This window comes from Triturus cristatus, chromosome 7, assembly GCF_964204655.1.
Source record: "Triturus cristatus chromosome 7, aTriCri1.1, whole genome shotgun sequence".
Lineage (NCBI taxonomy): Eukaryota > Metazoa > Chordata > Amphibia > Caudata > Salamandridae > Triturus > Triturus cristatus.
The window spans coordinates 814,735,175-814,754,851 of NC_140590.1; the positions used below are offsets into that span (position 1 = coordinate 814,735,175).

At 44.8% G+C, this 19,677-nt stretch overlaps 1 protein-coding gene across 3 annotated transcripts in view; it reads right to left on the reverse strand.

Annotated features, from left to right (window-relative positions):
* SMIM3 (small integral membrane protein 3) overlaps positions 1 to 19,677 on the reverse strand; it is a 116,057-nt gene that overhangs the window by 34,716 nt on the left and 61,664 nt on the right. Inside the window, exon 1 of one of the 3 annotated variants that reach the window (XM_085617695.1) lies at positions 11,410 to 11,864. The exons of the other annotated variants lie outside the window; for them this stretch is intronic. The gene's annotated coding sequence lies outside the window, so the exon portion shown is untranslated. Of the gene's footprint in view, positions 1 to 11,409; positions 11,865 to 19,677 lie in introns of those variants that run through there. 3 annotated transcript variants of the gene reach the window in all.

Below are 19,677 nucleotides of genomic sequence, written 5' to 3' on the forward strand. Positions count from 1 at the left end.
ACCCGGAAGCAGAAAGGGTTCCCTCCCCTCCCAGTTGATTGACAGAGCTGGGACAAGATTAACCATGCATTATGTACATGACCTTGAACAATGCGTTACGATTGTATAAAGTTTTGTGATATGAATAAACTGCGACCTTTTCAGGCACCCAACAGAAGTTGTCAGTGGTGATTTGAGGTAGCAGAGCATAACAGGTTGGAAGAGGGGGGGAAGCAGGGAGGGGAGATCCGACGCCTGGATGGGGTTAGAGCCCGGGCCGGGTAGGCGAAGCCGGACCCGTTAGGGGCCCGGGCAAAACGCCGTCCGGGGGCGGCGCCCCTCCCCCGGCCACCCCCACAGGAATTTAAATGAAGGGCTAGGCCGTCGGGGGCCAGGATTGGCCCCGAAGGCAGGAGCGAGCCCCCCCCAATCAGGGGTCGCGCTCGTGGGCCAGGGGGGGGAATAAAAGGGGGGCCACCAGGGCAGGTCTCCACAATTCCCCCTCCCGGGCCAAGGGCGAGTGAAGAAGAAACCCACCCACCCACACCTAAGAGTCGGGCGTCGCAGCTGCAAGGTGGAGGGTAGCGGAGCTAGGCAGGCTAAGCTAACAAAAGAAAGGGGAGAACCCAGTAGAAGATAGATGAGAGGCTCTCGCAATGCCTTGGGGATGCCGCACGGCAGGGGCACTGAGGGAGCCAAAAGGGCGGCACGCCGCCAACAAGGATTAGAGACAATACTCTCCCCATGACCCTTGGGATGCCTCACGGCAGGGGCTCAGAGGGAGACAAAAACAAAGGACCCAGTCACAAGAAGTTACAGTAGATACACAAGAAAGGCCCTTGGGATGCCAGCCGGCAGGGGCCTCGGGGAGAAGGGAGGGCCCCTGTAAGGTCACAGGGCGAGCGGGACGGCACTTGCGGCCCGGGCAGGTCTAAACGGAGATCCGCCCATTCGGTAGCAAGCTGAAGCCTAAACCCGGAAGCAGAAAGGGTTCCCTCCCCTCCCAGTTGATTGACAGAGCTGGGACAAGATTAACCATGCATTATGTACATGACCTTGAACAATGCGTTACGATTGTATAAAGTTTTGTGATATGAATAAACTGCGACCTTTTCAGGCACCCAACAGAAGTTGTCAGTGGTGATTTGAGGTAGCAGAGCATAACAGGTTGGAAGAGGGGGGGAAGCAGGGAGGGGAGATCCGACGCCTGGATGGGGTTATGTCTGTGCTGGGTCTCACAATCTGCTAACACGAAGGTGCACGGGCGACTGTGCAGAAGTGCAGAGATAGGACACTAGAGAGGGAGCCGGGACGGGAACCTGAGCATCTGTTGCACCCTGGGCGGGTTGGATACTTTGGGATGTTAGCCCAGACTAGATGGTGTGAAGTATGGTGGATCCGGGGATTCTAACATGGGCAAGTGAGGAGGAAGCAAGGTTGTCTGACCGTGCTGACACCGGCGTTAGCTATCACTAACCTTCTCTTGACAATGAGACCTCAGAAGAAACAAACATGGAGGCAAATCCCAGAAAAGTCCACTGGCCCAAGCTCAGGAACTCACTGAACCCACTGGTAGCGTGGAAACAAACTACCTCTGTTTCAAGAAAGACCTGAAAACATAACTGTTTCACCATAAATTCAGCCAAACTCCAAATCACCAGGAAAAGTGATTGAAGAACATCGGCCGGGGCGCTCCTGTCGCTCAGGGGACTTTGAGCACCGCTTTCTGTCTATCACCTACTTGGTTCATTTAGTGCTTTGAAGTAACCACAAGGAAACCTATAGCACTTTATATACCGGCTCAAGTTCTTTCTATGAATCTGTTTCAATCGAGATTGCTCCCCTGCACACTCCGAAGCACGCCCTCACCTCTCGCTTCGTCAGTGTTACTGCTGTACTACAGGAATGGATATCCTGCTTGCTGTGGTTGTTTGTATCTCTGTTTTCTCTCAAAAAGCCCTGAAGTTATCAAAGAGAAGCAAGAGTGTAATGGCCCCTAATGTAAGCAAGGAAAATGGATTAGACTGCCCTACAATGTTTTTTTTTGTGAAAGCGACCCATGCCGCGCTTTCACTTTAATGGACACCCCTGTCTTTAGAAGTGGCTCTTCCAAAGAACGGTGAGCAGCTGCCACTAAAGTGAAAGCTGGGTATGGGGCACTATTTTTAAAAAACAAGCGTTTGTTGGTCAAGTTGACAAACAAATATTTTTTTTTTGTAAAAGCAGCCCATTCTGTGCTTTCACTTTAATAGCAGCTGCGCACCTTTCTTCAGAAAAGCCGCGTCTAAAGAAAGGGGCGCGGCTGCCATTAAAATGAAAGCTCAGCATTGGGAGCTTTAAAACCAAAAAGTTAATAAATAGGAAGAAAAAAAACCATGAGGCCGCGTTCTGCACCGCACACAATAAACCAAAGGCATGGCAGCAATTATATCAACTTAGGCGTGCCGTGTTTAGAAAACCAAAAAGAGAGCCATTTAACCAAATAGTGCTCTGAGGCTGTAATTGAAGCCTACCGAGTAACAACACATGTAACATGGGATGTCCTCATGGGAGGTAACAAGATGAGACAAGGCGGTACTAAGGCGGGACTACTAAGCTTATCAACCAATTAAAGGCCAAAGTTTACAAAGGACGGCAACAGGAGTCCCTTAAAAAGTTAGGCAGACAGTGGGCGAAGCTTCAAGTCAATAACTGAATACAGCATGTCTCGAAGAGACAGAGCAAGCGCTTTTTAGGCGAGACCTAAAAAAGAAAACTACAAGGATACTCCAGGAATAAATGAAAAATAGGGGGATGGAGGAGCTGATACAATCAGTTAGGACTTTTTGGCTTGAAACAGTTCTCTCCACAGTGGCTTACATATCTGCAGTGCTCATACTGCTGTAGGGACTCACTTGCTCTGGTAAAAGTGCCTCCCACAGGCATCAACGATGTGCATTATACACACTACTGCATCTTATTCGATGGCTTGCCTTCCTCTTCTTGTGTATGACCCTGCCCTAGGGTCATCCTCTTTACTATCCTTTTGTTTGGCAGACTTGTATCATTTGACTGGAATTGTTCCACTAATCAAAGTTAGAGAACTATGTTTTTCTTTTTCTTTAAGCACTTCATGAGAGTGCGTGTTTTCCAGCTGTCTCCTTTGAGTGCCTCACTCCTCAAATTACCTGCCTTGCACACTTTTAGTTGCTCTCTTCCCCCACTTACGCTCTCCCTTGTGTGATTTTGTGTCAGTAATATCTGCTCCTTTGTTTTCCCATTTACTAACTCCGTCAAGTGCTATGGTTTCAGTCTATAGAGTTCCTCGTTCCTCCCTTATCCGACCACCCTGGCTTTTTTTAATTACTTTTAGTTAATCCCCTCGTCAACTCAGTATTGCTACCTCCCCAATCCATCACACTTCCTTCAACCTCTCCTTTTGGGCTTGCCCATCCTTACTGTGTTTTTAAAAATATATTTTTTGGATGGCCCAGCCTCTCTCATTTGCTGCAGGGCTGCTTAGGTTTCCGAAATGTAATTTAGCGCAAGTGAAAATATATGTTTTTATTTGCCACCTCAAGTGGATCTACCATCCTGAATCTGTAAAAAAAAAAAAAAAGGAAATAAAATGGCACCTATGTCATTTAGTGGACATGAGTATCACACGTGTGCTTGCCTACTGAATGATGCATTATGCCAGCAGCGTCCTAATGCGTTTGTACTCATATGAGTATTGCCTTATCACTTCTTTTTTTGTCAATGCTGTACACTATGATACTGTACAACATCGGCAAAGCCAATAGATCAGAAAGGTGAGACCTATTAGCTTTGCCAGTGCTTGTTCCTTTCAGATGTTTCTTCTCCCTCTGCATCGGCTCTGCCTCCTCTTACGTTGCCTCTGAACTGGGTGAAGCTGTTTCAGCCCTGTTATGGTCCTGTCACTACTCACCACTTTCAACTCTCCCAACACACTGCCTGGGTAAATGTTGGAGGTTAACAGTAAATTTCAGTGGTGACTCTTTCCCTATTTGGGCCTGTTAGACATGGAAATGACCTATGGCCAGAATCCCTGACACTCCTCTCAGCCGTCATATCCAACTTCTTTGACCTTTCTCAGAACCTCCACTCAATGTCTGCTCAAATATTGTACCTGGTAGTATCACATCCTTCCCTATGAGCTGCACCATAGCATTTCTGGGTACCCCTATAGACTAAATTCCACTGCATATAGCCTGTCATGGACTGAAAATGTGTCACTTCTGCGTACAGCTAATAGATCCACTACTGGTGTAAATACCTTTCCTGGGCAGAGCAATTGTTGCTTCTGAATGCATCATATGGCTAGCCCCTCCACTGCAGTATTCACTCAGTAGAGCAATTGTCACTTCTGGGTTTTCCCCAAGGACCCACTACCAGAGGATTTAACCTCCGTTAGGGTAAGTCATTTTCTTCCTGGGCGGAGCCTTTTCCCCTACTGTTTATACCCAATCAGACCGGCCCTTAGGTTTATCACTTTCCAGTGCGATAATTCCACTTTACTAGAGGGAGCCATCACCTCTTCTGGGTAGTCCCTAAAGAATATTCACTGGGGTATATAAGTTTCCTGTGGTGAAGTCTTCATTGCTTCTGGGTGTTCCCCATTGACCCAGTGTCACTCTTGATGGAGATTGTACCTTTACTGGATACAGCCATTGTTGCTTATGAGCATTCCTAGTAGACCCACATCCAGGGTAAAAATGTGTCTTTTGTGACTGTTTTTCTCCTTGTTATACACCATAGACCCACTATTGTGGTCTGTGAAACTCCTTTGGAAACCTGAACACTGGATTTGAGCTGACCTTCTGGTCTTCTTGCTCCTCTTCACACTGGTGTTTAACCTTCAGAATCATCATGGCTGTAGATACTCCTTAGCAAGCGCTATATAAATGAAAACCCTTCCCTCTTCTATCCCTCCACTATCCTTTTCAATCCAAATAAAAGACTAACATATCCACCACTCAAATTAATTTCATATTTCACTAAACTAATTCACCATTAATCCTTTTTGGCTTCCGGAGTAGCATGCTACTCGCAGAAAAAAGCACTTTGACGCTTCGTCGGGGTAGTAAACGCTATATAAATGCAATTTCAATACAATAGAACTGGTTATTGTCACCATTATTCAACCTTTCACCTTAGCCCTCACCACCCTCTTTAGCTCTGTCCCTTACAATTGCTCGTAGTTCCCCTACTCTTACCACAGCCCATGCACCTCGGAAGCCCCCCTGAGACATCAGCAAAACTTGGACACAAGCTTCCCAAAATAGAGTCACAAAACTTAGAAGCCACATTCTTCCATAGCGTCACCCCACTAACATCCTCCGCGAGCTGAGCCAAAACCCAAAGCCTCTGGATTTTCTTCTCCTCCAAGACCCAATGTCTGAGAAACCAAACACACACAGGTAAGCTAAAATCTCATCAGGGTAGGGTGGAACATCGAGACACAACCTAAGCAATACTACTATCATGTCTGTCGAACATTTGTCTCAGCATGCACTACAGCCAGATCTGCTACGCACCCACTCTGACCTAAACAGAAACACCCGAGCAACATCCCATTCTGGCACAGGAAATTTCCAAGACATCACAACAGAAAACCTTTCACACTAGTCAACTATCTGTTGTGACATTGACAACGTTCATACCAAGTAGTAAGTCTATCACTAGTATGCCAGATGTCATACTATGATTACAAACAACAGGAGCCACCCGAGGGCTCTGTGAACCTGGGTCTATCTTTATGAGAGGATCAGTGGTTTGCATGGATCCCATTTAAACAATAGTAAATTTTACACAGTGAAATCACTGTAGGCAGTAAATGCATATTAATATAAATGCAGGTTTTAAATGTAGAAAGTGGTTTATTGCATCATAAACTAAATACATTCCGATTTATGTGACAAAGTCCAGGAACAACGATCCCAGTGATTAGAAACCACAAAATAAACTTAATACATTCCAATTTATGCGACGAATCCATGCGGAGTGATCCCTAATGAGAAGAAACCACAAAAACGGGTGAACAACGGTACGTGAATAAACAGTTGTGTGTTGATATACAAATAACTCAGACCGTGTTATCTGTTACAACAGGCCAACAGTCTGCTGTGTTTGGGTAATTCACGAAATGCCAACAGGTTTGTCTGTATGTAAATTGTCTATGGCGTTTCAAACCCTTAATCCCATCCAGGGGTCTCTTCTGGGCATGAGGATAACTGGGGGCACCTAGGAGAGACCAAGGGGTCAGAATTACAATCTGGTATGCAGGTAAAACTCCATGGTAAGGAGGAAAGATATAATATGTTCCTTGTATGGCTCAGGGGTATTGTGATGAATAATAGATGACTGGGCAGGGCTGCGAAACCACAACGTGCACGCTGCCACTGAGGTGAGTCACCTAAGTGAAAGGAATATATCTGCTCACTGGTTTAGTAACCTGGTCGGAAATTATATACACAATAATATCCTAAAAATTAAGCTAAGAAGGGGGTGGAATACCCATCTTACCCATGTGTGGGAAGCGTGCTGCCGTAGCAGCAGCTGTGTCCAATCTAAAGGGCAGGAAATGTTGCTCCAACAATAGGATCCAATCCAGAGGGGGGCAAGGATGGGTATGCTGCCCTCGTGAAAGTCAATCCAAGTCTTATGTGCCAAGACACGTTCAGGGGCAATTGTGTGCCGCTTGAAGATGACGTGTGCTGGGAGTAGAATGGACACACTGATCTCCTGGGACATGTTTTAGAAGTGAGTGGTAGGGCCCTAAGGTGGATCAGTTCCTACGGATTGTCAGGAACAAGCACATTTAGATCAATACACTTCACAGCAGCATCTTTGATGCGCGGCATATCTGGCGCTTTGCCTAATCTAGAGGCCATATTTATGACTCATGGTCTGTCGTGTCAAATGTACGCTGAAACAACGCAATTCTGTTGGATCGTACTAATAAGTCTACCAGCAGGATTATTATATCACAGTGTCTGATAGCACTTAAAAATTGGATGGCGAGATACGATCTCTACCGCAATGCTAGAAAAACTATTTGCCTAACGCTATCTCTTAATGTCTCAGTCGACTGGCTTACAAAACTTGAACCTCCAGCTAAATCTATTTTAGCAGTCTGGAATCTGGGTGTGATCTTTGATATGGAGTTGTCTTTTATTCCCACCTGTCTGTTAACATACTTTACAACCTTCTATAACATATAACAAAGATTTGCCATTTGTTGAGAACTAAGCAGAGATTGCCTTTGTTCAAGCAATTGTATTTTCAAGTCCTTGTTACTGTATGGAAATCTATTTGAATCTTCCATAGTTTTCTATGACCATGTTTCAAGCAGTATAACACCTATCTATAATACTTGTGTAAAATCTAAGCATGAGCATGCCTCAAGATGGAGAAAGAATTTGGAGTGGCTGAGTCGCACTATCCCCTAAACGATTTTACAGCTGAATTTAAAAAGTACCTTATGAATCAAGAATAATTTAGTCAGAATAAAGACTTGTACATAGTGCTTTATACTTGTTTTATTTCTTTTTTCTTTTATATATTTTTATTTCTTGGAACGTATTTGTAAAATACTTTGTTATACATTGAGCCTAGAAACTATATGTTTTCCTTGTACTGAGTCTCCATAAATGCATAATAAAACGAGGAGGGGTAATGAAGAAAACACCTGGGCTGCTCCCTAAAGACCCCTTGTTATGCTGGATTCCACTGTGCCTGCCTTTTATACACTCTGCTTGCGTTTCACGACAAGGGTTCATTCTAATCCATCATAATCAGATTAACACAATGTTCTGGTCTGAGGAAACACAGCTTTGGTAGGACATTTTAATAAACATGCCCATATGATTTCTGTCTTGTTTGTGTACATTCCGAAATATATGCAAAAAAAATCTGAAAAGTAAATTGAATAATTGCCCAACGGCAATCTTGAATGCAGTCCTGTGTCCCTTTATGAGCTGTTAATGGCCGTACATCTGTGCATGATGGATGACGTACGGATGTTCAGTGCGGTCGCATCCTAAATTGGTGATTAGTTGCATTAGCAAACAAGAAACCTCTTTGGGCTCCGCTAATTTCTCAGACATCATTAAATTCCCCTGACTCGTTAGCTATTCGCTATGGCGATGCTGGCTTTTCTCAGGCGCATGAAACCGGGACGGATTCATATCGTCTGGGGGCGCAGGAAGGAAGGGGAAGCCCCCCCTGACAGGATGGAGCTGGGATAGAGGGAAATAGATGTGTTGACAAGCTGCGCCTCTACAAGTGCAGTAAGGCTGGGGCACAGTCAGGTTTCTGGCTTCCCAGAAGGCTAGTATTTATTAAAGGATGTTAGGGCTGGGGCAGAGTCAGCCATTTATCATTTTAATTGGGTTTATGAAAGTCGGTTATGACTGGTGTTGAATTAGCAGGAGTGGTGGCGCTGCTTGCTTCAAGTGCGCATGACAGTTTGGCCTGCTGTGAAAGCCCGGCCAAACACTCATGCACACTTTGATCTCACCACCCCATCTGTGCTTTACAGCCGGGTGGAGAACAAGCAGAGGGCCATAGACCCTTAGGGCCAGATGTATCTAACAGGCACATGCATCAAAGCTATTTGCGATCGCAAACGGCGCGAATCGCAAAAATCGGCCGTTTGCGATCGCAAAAATAGCTTTTGCGATGCATGAAACAACTTGCCACTCGCAATTTAAGAAATCGCAAATTATTGTGATTTCTTAAATAGCGATTGCATTTAAGGAATCCCTAATTGAGATTCCTTAAATGCAATGCATTACAGTTTCCAAAATAGCGATTTCGCTATTAGCGTGAGCAAATTACCATGAGGCTGGACCTCATGGTAATTTGCGAAAACTTAGAAAAATGCACTTATTTGCATTTTAATAAGTTTCATGTTGCCCACACACATGCCCTTAGAGCATGTGTGTATGCAACATTTGTGCAGAGTGAACATACATGGGTGCAATAGGGTGTCATTTTGACACCCTTGCACCATCGAAATTGCGGGAGCAATTTGCGAGTACCTACTGGTACTCGCAAATTGCTCCCGCAATCTCTAATTCATTCCTATGGGCCTGGAGGCCCATAGGAATGAATGGGAAGACATTCCTTAATTGCGACTCGCAATTTGCCAGTCGCAATTAAGGAATTTGTGGGAATCGCTATTTCTTTAGCGATTCCTACATGCATAGGGTTTTGCTATTCCTTAATTGCGATTCCTTAATAATCGCTATTAAGGAATCGCTAAACCCTATGATGATGCATGTGCCTGAAAGGGTTTTATCCATTCTGTGTCTATGGGGAAATGTGTTCATACATATGGCCCTAAGTGATGCTGCTCTCATGCTGGGTAACACCAGCATGAAAGCCGCATCTGGATTGTCGTAGGGAACCCTGTGATGACGGGAGACGAGGCTTAGGAGCAGAAGCCAGAAGAGCACCGATGCTGGTGAATGCAGGTAAGCATTATTTTTTGTTACATTCATTTACCCTCGCACTGCCCCCCTGTGCTGCCCTATCCCCACCACTTAAATGCCACAGCAGCTGCCACTGCCTATCGACTTTGCCAATGCCTATTTATTCCAACCTCCTAATTGTTCTATAATTTTCTTCCTCCTAATTTCCCCCTTTTCAGCTTTTATTTCTCTTCTCTGGGTCAAAGTCTCATGATGAAAAATAAGTCCCAGTCCCCAAAAATGAGTGTCCCTGCCCACCACCTGAAACTACCAGCACAAATTAAGCACTACAAATACGTCTAACCTTAGATCTGAATCTACTTGTGAACATTTACTATAAGCAGTGCGGCTTCACAATGCAAACAACTTATTTGGAAGCTTCTATTGCCCACTGTGAAACATTGGTTCGCCCCTTTTCGTGTAATTATCGAGATTTTTAAGTTGACACCTGACAGGTGTGATATGTACAGCCAGTCATGGCCTTTAAACGTGCACTCATTTGCAACCTGCTTCTTGTAGTTTTACTTCTCCCATTATAGATGGAGTGCTAAAAGTAGCAGGATGCAATCGGATAGAAGTTAAAAATGTACTGCAAGATCATCACACTCTGGCTGCAGGATTCTAGGTCAGATGTACAAAGAACAGATTCGCAAAAGCGGTCGCAATTTTGAATTTGGGAACCAACCTATGCGCTAATAGGTCTGTTACAAAAAACACAATTTATAGTGGGTCACAATTCGACCTACCTCATCAGTATTCACGATGCAAATGCAACTCACTCTAATTAGATGGCAACACAAGGATGGTGGCTTGCTCATGTCAGCTCATGTCTGTGATCGCATTTTAATACAGTATGTTATTTAATGCAGCTCCTTCAAGGAAACAGGTCTGCATTAAAGATTTTTTTTATTTTAAGGGTTGGCATTGCCCTTCTCTGGACCACTACTACAAAACAAACTTTTTTCCATTTACATAGGGGAATGTGTCACATTGGACACCTTCCCATTTTGTTACAACCTTCTTTAAAGAGTTGGTGGCTAACAAATTGGCGGTCGCAAACCATTGACACCAAGCATTCCGAATCACTTTGGACTTCTAAAGGGCTTCGCAGATTAGACAGACAAACAACATGTGGTGCTTCTCCATGCCATCTGGGCACCTTTCACGGCTCCAAAATAACATTACGGGATTACATTGAGAGGGGAAAGTGAGACTTGCGAAAACTAACCACCCGGAAACGAACAGTGACGAGAAAAGACAGATGTTTACCGAACACAACAAGGAAGCTGCAAAGAACAGGTAGTTGCTGGCGGCGGAATGGAAATTCTGAAAAGAAGGTCCGTTCATTGAACTACCCCGGGTGGCACTCTTCTGTTTCTTTGTCTCTTTCTCCCCCCAGGGTCCCTCCCTCTCCTCACCCTCAGGCGCCACCACGCACAGGCAGTATGTTGCGACTAACTTCTAACTTCCTCACTCTGTGCAGAAGGAGAGTAAAGATAAACGCGTGTGTTGTTCTGCGCTACCTCTCATTCACGCCGATAGTGATATGTGTGTTTTACCGTAACTTGGAAACAAGGGGCTCCATGGGGGTTATTGTTTAATATAGCGCCTCAGAAACGACTTAGTAGCACTTTAAGCCCTGGCAAGGGAGAAGACAGCGAGAAGTAAAGACTAAGGGCAAAATAACGGGGGCAGTGAGATTTCAATGCACCGAAAGAGAATCGGGGAGGGGAGGGGACGCTTCAGTGTGCTTCGGAGTCTCTTCTGAGATGGTGGCGGGAAGTTGCGGTGGAAATGCGGAGACTGAGGTAAAAGGAAACATTCACGTCCATAGTAGAGAATGCCCTTCAGTACTCCCCACAAACCATGGGGCTTGAATGCTATAAATACAAGACACCGCAAACGTTAAACACAAGACTTTCCAGAAAAGATTGTTTAATAAACCAATACATACCTGCAGTACTTCCAGGCGCAGATGTGGCTCAGCAGCCCCCCATGGCTGGCAGAGGCGGCTCCGTCACACAGGGGTCCTGCACGTGGCAGAAGGCTACCTATGACGACATCCCAGGCACGAAGCACGGCGGAGACAAGGCTTCGCAAGACTGCTGCCCCGGCCGGCGCGAGCACTCTCCAGGTTCCTCCACTCCGCAGACACAAAATCAGAGAGGGAGAGATCACTCAGGCCGGGACTTCTCACACTGCCTGGCAGTGACTGCCAATTTACGTTTCCACAATCCCCGAGGGAAGGAGAAAGTACACGAGCTGCCTATCAGCAGCCGCACAGGGCACTCTTTGTCTGAGGAAGGCTGGAGGCCGCCTAGCGTAGAGAGGCGCACAGCACCCGAGGCGCGCGCGCACGTGTGCAGGCGGACGATCACAGCAGAGCATCCGGCATCCGGGCAGCCTGGGGCAAAGCAATGAATGTCTCCTGTCCTATGAAGACTGAGCCTGCAGAAGCAGACTTTGCACCCCACATGGCGAGGCTACCAGTTCTGCTGATTCGTGAAATAGCACATTCCGTGCCAGTACTGAGCCGTGGACCGAGATAAGGGACAACGAATGAATATAACACATGACATATACAACAAGCATTGCAAAACGTCTGGCATTTGTGACAGTTTGAGCTGTTAGCATTGTAAATTGCAATGCCTTTTATTTATGTGTTTTGAAAACCTGCACGCGTAAGCAAATACTTTAAATACAAAGTGTGTGTTTACGCACCGCCTGCCTTTTTTCCAAACATAAATAAAAGTCAATGTCATTTACAATGCCAATAGCTCAAATTATTGGAAATGCAAGACCTGTTGCATTGCCAATAGGTCTCGCTTTTGGGACCTAATAAGTGTGTGGTCAGAGCTATTAGCTTTGCCAATGTGTTTAAGGTATGTTGTAGACCAAGATAAGCTGTACAACTGACTGTAATTGGGAAGTTCGGGGGTGGTTACACTCCGTTAATTTACAGTTGCAAAGAAAACAAGCATCTGCAATGCAATAGGTCTCGCATTTGCGAGAGTTTGAGCTATTGGCATTTTAAATGACAATGCCTTTTATTTATGTGTTGGTTTTTAAAACATAAATAAAAGGCATTATCATTTACAATGCAAATAGCTTAAACTCTCGAAAATGTGAGCCCTATTGCATTGCAAATGCTTGTTTTGTACAGTGCAGAGTTCGAGTTACTGTTTCTGGGAACAGACAGGGGAAAAGTCATGAGCTGGGTTGCTGGGCACAGAATATCCCATTTATAATTCAGCTGACGGACCTCAGTGAGAATTTACTCATGTGACTTCGCCTGACACAAAGAAGAAGTAGATAAAATAGACACCAGAGGTCCAATAAGAACCAAAAATAACATTTACAACATCAGTGAAAATAATGCTCGGTTATTTCAATGCAGCAATCCTCTGCCAACTTCGCTTTTCCTCGCCTCTTGTATTGGCATCAAACACTTGTTTACTTTGCAGTTTTTTGTAGACAAGCTACACACGAAGAGGAGCTCTGCAATTTTTCCATTAACCCCTTCGCCGCGGCAGGAATTCCGCCGCGGCGCTGGGGGGGGTTTGGGGGCAGCGCGGTGGCGCTGTGCTCGTGACGGAACCACTCCGTCACGAGCCACGGTTGAGCTGTGCTCATGACTGAGTGGTTCCGTCACGTCTCCGCCCACTGCGCTAATCGCACGCACAGGCGGGGAATTAGCGCCGCGTGGGAGGAGCGGCCGCCAACGTCCACATCATGACGGAACCACTCCGTCATGAGCACAGCGCAACCGTGGCTCATGACGGAGTGGTTCCGTCATGAGCGGGGAAGGGGTTAAGCGAAAAAGCCCTGTCAGTGTGAATGTGCGTTCTCTGTTTGGTCAGCTGCCGCCGCGCAGGTTGAGGCGCAGATAACGACTGCATAATAATAAAGTCCAGGAGTTCACAGTACACAGCAAGTGTTAAACTAATGGTGTGAGAGAAAATTGACCTGCAGCGGGGACGCGCGGTTCTTTTCCATTCTTCGGCTTCCACGGACTGAGGTGCAGATAACTTGTGCGTCATAATAAAGTCCAGGAGTTCACAGTACACAGCAAGTGTTAAACTAATGGGGTGAAAGAAAATTGACCTGCAGCGAGGACGCGCTGTTCTTTTCCATTCTTCGGCTTCCACTGGCAAAAAAAACAAGCAAAAGCGAAAGCACGTTGTGCTGAAACGCCGCGACCCGTACGTGTGCACATCTCCTGTCCGTACGCGTGCACATCTCCTGTCCCTCTTCGGAAGAAAAATCGATGACAATAGATCTCGCAAGCGAGCAACGCATGCGCTGCGTCGCTAGGCGAGCCTTAAAAAAATCACTGGCTTAGTTAAAATAATTTCTAGTGATTTAGCTTACTTCAAGCGTTCCATCCTTCACTTTTTGTCTAGCCTAATCATGAGTGGCATCAAATAAAATACTTATGTTATCGACAACCACTGGAATTTACAGTCTCAAAAAAACAACACTAAATCTTCTATGACACCTGAGGGTAAATATTTTGGGTTGTATTGTGTTTCGTTTTCAAAACTGTCTCAAGAATATGATGACCGGGAATCTTGGCTAATTGATTATGACTTTTTACCCACAGCAACACAGACAGAATAAAAAAAGTACTTAGTGGAGCGCCCAAATGGTGGGTGAAAGGAGCATGTGCACACTATCTAATTTGACACAGTGCTGACATGCTACTACTGAGGGAGCGAGCTGCAGTGTACAGCTAGTATACAACCTCTGTGCCTCAGTGAGGCCGACACGTGATCTCTGTGATTTTTATTTAGTGTTTTCTATAGCGCAAACATGACTCAATCCTGGGTGTCAGAGAGCTTTTCAACTGAACAGCAAGTAGTTACGTTCCTAGTTTACAAATTACAATTAATATGCATATTAAGTCTTACTAGGTGACCACTCGGGTTATAGTAGTACATGACATGACATATTTGCATATAAAATGTAAAACCATTCCTAAAGAAAACATGGAGTCAGAACTGGATGACCGTTACAAGACCAGACCAATATCAATGTGGCTTGATAGAGGTAACTTCATTAGCCAACGTCCCTGAATCTTGCGTATGTACTAGGGTATCCAAACAGGTCTGACTATGGTCCATATGAGAGACTCGATGAAAGCCCCCCAGACTTGTGCAATCCTAGGAGTCATTACTCTGATAATAGCAGTACAATCATCCCGTTTATCTTCACCTATTAGCACATCTGAAAAAAAAGTAGCTTCAGGAATGACTCAAGGTCTCAAAGGAGCCGTGAGAGCACCCTAGTTAGTTAAGGGAGGAATTTACGCATGAGAAAGGACTTGGCCTCTTTTTTGAATCGCAAGACGGAGGTTATTCCTCTGATATTCGGTGGCAACGCATTCCAAATTCTTGGCGCAGCTCCCAAAAATGCTCTGTCGTAAGTTCTCTATTTTTACTGAAACTTGCTGGTTTCAGCAGGAAATCAGCGGTCCCTCTCAAAGATATAAGGCCTCCTGAGATCATAATTTTCTGGGCAAGGTTTTATAGTGTAGAGCTTTGTGTGTAATACACGCCATCTTTAGCTAAATTCTTGTCTCGTACAGTAGCCAGTTGAGCTCTTTCAGATGTGGAGTGACGTGGTCAAATTTTCTAGTACCCGTTACGAGTCTCGCAGCAGCATTCAGGCAGGCTTTTAGTGGAGCTGTAGAAATCTTAGGAAGTCCTGCTAGAGTTGTGCATCCATATTCAATCCTTGAGATAACCAAGGCTTGGACAGCCGTTTTCAGGTCAGTAGTGTGGATGAACGGTTTCAATTTTCTGAGATAGCTCAGATGGAATCGGGCATTTTTTGCCATAGTGTTGATGTGAGCTTGCATGTTTAAATCTTTATCAAGTATGATTCCAAGTGACTTGGTAGTTTCAACTAGAGTCGGAGTACCATTTAGCGCTGTGATCAGTTTGGTCTATTCCTTGATCATCGTGGAGGATTTAGGGGGAGGGGATCAGAAGGAATTCTGTTTTCTGTGAGATGAGTTTAAGATGATTGCTTGAAAGCCAGTTAACGGTCTTTTGTAGAGCTTGGTTCAATGTGTTGATCTCTTCAAACGATGTGATCTTCATATACAGCTGAGTGTCGTCTGCATACATATGGAAGGAGATGTTAGCCTGCTGCAGTACCTCAGTGAGTGGCTCAATGTACAGGTTGAATAGGGATAGGGAAAAATATGAACCTTGAGGAAATCCAATGTGATTCGGGATGGAAGGTATAGCCCGTGGTTCACCAAGAATCGTTGCGATCTGTTCTCTAAGAAGGAATGAAACCATTTCAGGGCTGTACCCAACAGACCCATCCTATTCTCCAATCGGTCTAATAGTTTGCCATGATTCACAGTGTCAAATGCTGAAGATAGGTCGAGGAGGACTAGTAGACAGGTTTCGTTACGGTCTAGAGCAAGAAGAGCATCATCAACTATGTGCAAAATTGCTGTTTCCGTACTGTGGTCTGGTCTAAAGCCTGATTGGCAGTCATTTAGTAGCTTATATTCAGTGATGCGATGGTTCAGTTGTTGTTGGGCAAATATTTCCAAAACCTTGGCCAGTATGGAAATGTTTGTTAGCGGTCTAAAGTTGTTTGGGTCCGAAGGATTCTTGGTAGGTTTTTTTCAGTAGAGGGATGACCTGGCCTATTTTTAGGCAGTCAGGAAAGAAACCTTGGGAATGCGAGGCATAAATAATTTTAGTCCAACTAGGGATGACCATGAGGTTGACCGTAGGCCAACATTTTGCGGAAAGAGGATTCTTGTAATGGTTGTTCGGTTTTAAGCACAGTAAGGTTTTGGTGATGTCTTCCTGATAATAAAGTTTGAAGGTTGCCCAATGGGCATTTTTTTTGGGCACTGTTTGTGCAGGCTGGGCTGGCTGTTTCTCTTTAGTACTCTTTTGAGTCACAAGTTTGCCAGCAGTAACCTTGAGTTCACTTTCCAGGGAGCTAGCTTTGGAAGTAAAAAATGCAGAAAAGTCTTCACAGCTCAGAACCGATTGAGCTGTTAGTTGGGAGGATTTGGCCAATTTGTTCGACTGATCCTTTAGTAGATCAAAGAGTTTTCTAGGTCTGTTCTTAGCATTATTAAGTTAATTTCTAAAAAAGTATTTTTTTGACTGGAGTACACTTTTATTGTAGGCTTTCCTGATCTTTCTTAGCTAATTAAGATGTGGTGATGATGGGAGCTGTCTCCATTTCCTTTTTGTGAGTCTGAGTTTCCGTCTTTCTTCATTCAGAGAGCCATTGAACCATGGGTTTTTATCTTTAACTGGAGTTCTTTTAAGTTTTAAAGGGGCAATGTTATTGATTATTTTAGACATTGTACAGTTGTAATGATCCGTAAGCTCGCTGATGTCCACCATTTCAGGAGGAGGTTGAAGTTCGTTCTCGCAATTTACTGTTAGCGACTCCATCTTCAGGCCTTTTGTATCTCTACCCATTGCTTAGGCTTGACTGCTTGTGTGGCTCTTTTCTTCTTTAAGGATGTAATTTGGAAGGTGATGATGTGGTGATCTGACCAGTCGCAAGGGACATTAGCGATTGAATCTACCGCCCTTTTTTTGGAGATGATCCAGTCTATTGTAGCGCCTTTAGAGTGAGTTGGACCACAAGCCTGCACTAGAGAGTGATCTGATAGGAAGTTTTAGAAAATATTGACCTGATTATCTATAATGTTATTTCAATGTAGATTGAAGTCCCCTAGAAAGATATCAATGGAATATGGATCCAAATTTACTGTAATAATTTCCATTAGTTGGTCTATGAACAATGCATTTTTACCTGGGGGTGGTAGAACGTGTGTAGGTTAAAGTGTTGATTATCTGAGAGACTTAGGGCCAGATGTACGACCTGCAAAATAGTGCATCGCAAATTGCGAGTCATTTGCGACTCACAATTTGCGAGGCGCTTTTTTGCATGTACAACAGTGTGTTTACCACTGTTTGCGATTCCCAATGGGGTCGCAAATTGCGAGACTCATAAATATTAATGAGCCTCTCGCAATTTCCGGGCCCATTGTGAATGACAGGCCCTCCCAGGGATGGTGGCCTGCTGGGCTCAGCAGACCACCATGTCTAGGACTGCTTTTGTAATACAGGAAAACAGGATGCATTTAAAAATGAAAAATGAAACTTTTCAGTTTATTTTTTTTAAGGGCAGGCAGTGGTCTCTGGGACCACTGCCTGCTCTTAAAAAATATTTTCCAACATACTCACAAAGGTGAAGGTGTCCTCTGGGGACCCCTTCCCCTTTGTGAGTGGTTTACCACCTACTTGAAGTAGGTGGTAAACTGAGAGTGTTTTGCGGCCGCAAATGCGGTCGCAAAACACTAGTACATAGCATGTTGACTCGCTATTAGGAAGGGACGCCCCTTCCTAATACCGAGAGTCACAAATGCTATTTTGCGAGTCAGTGACTCGCAAAATATCATTTGTACATGCTATTACCCTTTTTTGCGGCCACAAACGGGAGGTTCTCCCGTTTGCGGCCGCAAAAAAGGGTCGTACATCTTGCCCCAAGAGAGAGCCTCAGGTATTAACAGGACTCAAGAGGGTCAGAGTGAACTTTTGAGATGGATATGTTTGATCTGTGGATACAGGTCACTCCTCCACCTGTTTTGTTTAGCCTGTCTAGTCTCACAATATTGTAGTTTGGCGGAACCAATAGGTCTAGGCACGGGGACGAGGCATTATTAAGCCACGTTTCCGTTAGAATAGCTACGTCAACACCCTGGTTCATAAATAAGTCGGCAATGTCTGGTGCATGTTTCATTGCTGAACAGCAATTCAGTAGTAAGCACAAAAGCTGTTTTGGAGGGATATTTTGAATAGAGTCTTGCCCTACAGGTATTAATGTTATTTCTTTCAGGTTGTTGGCATTTAACTTTCTAGGATTCACCTGTGTTATTCTGTTTACATTGATCGGAACCGCTCTAATTGGTTGATCCGTTCTCTTCGGGGGCGGGGCTGGATTACAACTCGTACGATTGTAATAAGGATTGAGTTTCGGAGCCCATCAGATAACTGAGGATTTTAGGAGGACGAAAAATCCTATTTAACAGAGGCAGGGGGGTCGTGTTAATCTTGTCAAGTTTGGTGTGTAATGAGTGTATTGATTTTTGAATCTGGATAATTTTGGAGAGATAGCTTTCTGAGAGAAGTAGAATATTCTTCATGTTCCTGAGGGCGTTTTGCATGTCTATTGCTATCCTATCGGTCTGGGCATTGAGGGAATCTAGCTCAATTTGTGGGGGAGGGGAGAGAAGTGGAAGTTGCATCTTGTCTGCAGTCATGGAGATGTGAACGCTAGATGTCTCTAGTTCCACGTGATTGTGACTATTTCGTTTTCTTCTGATGATTTTTCCTTCAACTGTAGGGATAGGAACTGATAGGGATTGGAAATGTAATTAAAGTGTGATGGTCTAGTAACTTGTATTGTATATGGTTCACTGTTAAGTATGTTTCTGACCCTCGGGACAGATCGGAATCAGGCTAGAAAATCTATAGTTACACAGATGCAATAAAAAGCAAAGATAAAAGTGTGGTGCAGGGTGTCACGGGGGAGCAGCCTACCTGCGCAGCAGCCCCTCGCATAAGAGCTGGGAGGCCTGCGTCTTTGCATCACAAATTAAACAAAACAAACAGATGCCAGTTAAGCGTAGCAAAACTATAAAAGTTACGTTGCTTTCCAAAATTGAAATTGTTTCTAAAGAACGATCTTCTATAACACCTGAGGCTAAATAGGTTGGGTTGTATTGGGTTTCAGTTTCAAAACTGTCTCAATAATATGACGACCGGGAATCTTGGCTAATTGATTCTGACTTTTTACCCGCAGCAGCACAGACAGTATAAAAACAAGCATTTGCAATGCAACAAGTCTCGCATTTACGCAAGACCTATTGCATTGCAAATGGTTGGTATCACGGAGAGCAGGAGGGTGGGAGGAGAAGGCATGGACAACGGGATGGAGGGCGGGGAGAAAGCACAGACAGGTTCGGGGGGTTGGGGAGAAGGCACGGACAATGGGAGGGAAGGTGGGAGGGGAGAAGAAGGCACGGACAACAGGAGGGAGGGCGGGGGGGTAAAGAAGGCACCAAAGCATGTCCTGCTTGAAGTAGGAGAACCTCATTAAAGAAAATGGTGCTCAAAGTCTAAATAACACGCACCGTGTAACAACCGAAGTAAAGGGGACAGCCGCT